Consider the following 3,577-nt stretch of genomic DNA (forward strand, 5'->3'; position numbering starts at 1 on the left):
ACATTGAGCCATAACCACCCAACACTTCATTGGACATGGGTCTGTCGTTAACATTCACGCAATAATGAAGTTGATTATAGTTTATTCCATTGATATTCATTATATTATAAGAAGGTTGAATGTATGCAAGGGGAACTACCCAAAATACCACTACATATGCTTATAAAAGTCATCATCACAACTTAGTCATTTAATGATTGAAATGTGTTATATTTCCATGCCTTGCCATGTCTTATCTATAGTTCATACATTAATGTTCTTTTATGGTCATTTGATCTAAAGAATATGATTGTCAAGCTATCTTTTCATGATGTGGTCTTATGAAAAAATTCCAAGCTATTTATGTTTCTTGGTTTGTACATGTTTTTAAATGTTCAACCCAATTTTTGCTATTAAAATTTTGACATCTCATCCTCAAATTTGTTCCTTGTGAGGCGTTTTAATTAAATTTGATACCCTCTTGAAAAAACTTTCATAACATAACATTATTTAAGTCTTTTGAAATGAATAAGAACATTGGTGTTCAAACAAGAAAGGGCCTCCCATTATTAAATATTAATGATAGAGTAAGAAATTTGTGTGCCACCCCATATAAAAACTAGTGGTTACAAACCCAAAATTCCTTCATTGGATTATCTCTCTTTGTGAAAAGCCCTAAAGGAAAATAAGTTAGGGGCCATTTGCCAAACAAAGACACATGTACTCTTTTCATAATTACTCCCTTCCTTGGTTTCCTATTTGTGTCAATCTAATTTGTGTCTCTCATCACTTGGGATAAGCTTTGAGTGGTGATAAAGTACATCTCATGTTTACTCATAAAATAACTATGAAAAAGGAAACGAGATCAACCCATATTCTTATCAATTGGTGCTTCTCGGCTCAAATCGCACTACTTACCGTTATGTATTGGATGACATCTTCAAAATTTAGGGATTCAATGCATCGCCTTTGGTCTTCACCAATCAATGTTATTCGTTAAAAAAGTGTTTTCCAATGAAGTTTTCTTAACATTCATGGAAGCTTTTATTTTTGATGTTGGATCGCTTCCCATTGAGCTCATGAATATGGAAGGATTGTCAAGTACACATTTTAGGTTAAAAAAACCTTATGTTAACATCCTAAAATAGCATAGAAAGCAAGTAAAAAACTTCAGAAGACACACAAATGCAAACATTTTCTAGCTCTCAATGTATGTATGCCATTAAGAGTGGTTTGAAAGATGAATCCATTACCTTGCTTCATTATGTATCAACAAATTCCTAAGTGAATGAGGCATTGTCACAAAAACAAGCGTGCATGTTAGAGATTATTCCTAATGTAAGCATGAAATAAGGAAATAAATGATAGGTGGATAAGAGAAAGAGAGAGAAAGAAGGGTGTCGATCCACCCAACCACCCTCAAGCGAAGGCATTGAGACAGACTCGAGCCTTGATCGGTGTCCCATACCACCGCCATGCATCGAGTTGTACCCAGTATTGCCGCGCTCGCTACAAGAGTTTTTCACCACAAGATCATAGTCTCGACATAGTCGAATAAGGTGACTATTGAAGTTAGTTAGGCCTCATTTTTATAGGCAGACCTAAGGGCCCTAAGCAAGTTCCCACTTGTCCCTTATGGGTTGTCTCAATTCATAGGATTAAAAGTAATCGTCCCTTGTTTACACTCTTGATTAACCCTCACACTTTATCACTTTATCCTTGTGTGTAGAATACTACGATACAACTTACCTTGGGATAAATTATGGTCATACCCGTAACAATGCGTCGGCTACTTGAATAGTACCAGGGGGGAACCTAAACTAGGGAGGATGTAATGCCATGTAATATGACCCTCAAAGCCCCATTTGTGGTTTTTCCTCATATAATTCTCCCTTTAATATAAATTGTGTCAGTACACGGAGTCAAGAATGCCTTGGAGCCATGGGATCGTTGGGGCTCGTGGGCTCACTGGGCTCACTGGGCTCATGGGCTCGCTAAGGTCGAAGGCTTTCTTGAGTCGAGGTTAACTCATAATCGAGGATAGCTTAGAATTGTGGTTAACAAGAACTTCAGAATAGCTTAGACTCGAGGGTAGCTTGGAATCAAGGTTAGCATAGAATTGAGGTTAGCCTAGAACCAAAGCCTTGTCTCATCGACACTGTGCTTTGACCTCTCTCTCTCTCTCTCTCTCTCTCTCTCTCTCTCTTTCTCACTCTTTCTCACTCTTTCTCACTCTCTCTCTCCCCACAACACAATGGATTTTGAGGTGATTACCTCAAAATTAGGCTAAGTACACTTTTTAACATATGATGCAAGATTACGACTCAAAACATACAAGTTTTGCTAGAATATCCCTTCATGCATTAGGTTCACAACAACAATACCAAATGGTTACAATGTGTCAAAACAGAGATAAGATAGCAGTAGAAAGAGTGAGAGAAAGAGTGATGGATGATAGAGATAGACGAGATTGTGATGGATAGAATGAGTGAGAGAGAGTGTGTGAGAGAGCGTAAAGATAAAGAGGTACAAGAGAGACCTTACTTGGAGGACTAGAGACTAGTGTTGAACCCAAATGGTTCAACAAGAGTGAGGAAGCTTCATTATATAGTGGGCCATGGAGCATTCTAGGGTTTTCTAGAATGTTCCAAGAAGTTCTAGAATGTCCTCAGATGTTCTAGGAAGGTCTAGGAAGATCTAGAATGTTCTAGGAAGTTCTCGAATGTTGTAGGATTCTATTAGTTATGAGATTATATTACAATGTAAAAAATATGTGTATTGGGTAACTTAATTGTTGAGTGAGCAAGCTCAACTAGGGCTGAATCAATTGAAGAAGCTGAGAGTCGGATCGGTTGGAGACCGATCAGGTAGGCCCGAATCAGTTGGATAAACCGAAAACCAAATCGGCTGTTAGGCCGTATCGGATGGCCAAGTCTCATGGAATCTGATAGGACTTTAGGGGCCTATATTCCTATTTTAGTATATTATAGGTAGAGTTAGTGTCAGGCTCAGTTAGTGAGCATTCAAGTACTTGTCAGTACTTGTGTCAGCCCACTCATCAGGGCTTGTATATAAAGTGCTCTCTGAGCACATTCATTGTATTGAGTACTGAGTTTTTGAAACTTTTAGTTGTTTGCTCCACTCAGTTTGTCTCTCTTTCTCTCTTACTCTGTGTTTACCTAACTATTGTGTTGTCGAATAACCGACTATGTACTCCGCGTCTATTGCATACACTTCCGCACACATTCTTTTACATGGTATCAGAGCACGAGGGTTGAGAATCCTCTGCAACCGACAAAGATAACATGATAGAGACAAGGTTTTTCGTCTTCCAGAAAAGAAAATATAGGAACATGGATAGAGGTACGGGAAGCTCGCTTCCGACATAAAAGCTCGACAAGAGCAACTATGCCTCTTGGACATACAAGATGCACCAGTATCTACTCGGTCATGGATACTGGAGTTACGTGGAAAGAGTAAATGATGTAGCACTAGAGCCGTCGCACAAAGACTTCCCAGCTTGGGAGCAAGTAGCAAGCTGAGTCTTGTATTGCTTTGCATCCTGTGTGGGTGACCAAATGCTCAACTACATAAAAGA

The sequence above is a fragment of the Azolla caroliniana genome, unplaced genomic scaffold (genome assembly GCF_043228905.1).
Source record: "Azolla caroliniana isolate FFs.n. ecotype wild unplaced genomic scaffold, voAzoCaro1.0.p SCAF_9, whole genome shotgun sequence".
NCBI classification, from domain to species: Eukaryota; Viridiplantae; Streptophyta; class Polypodiopsida; order Salviniales; family Salviniaceae; genus Azolla; species Azolla caroliniana.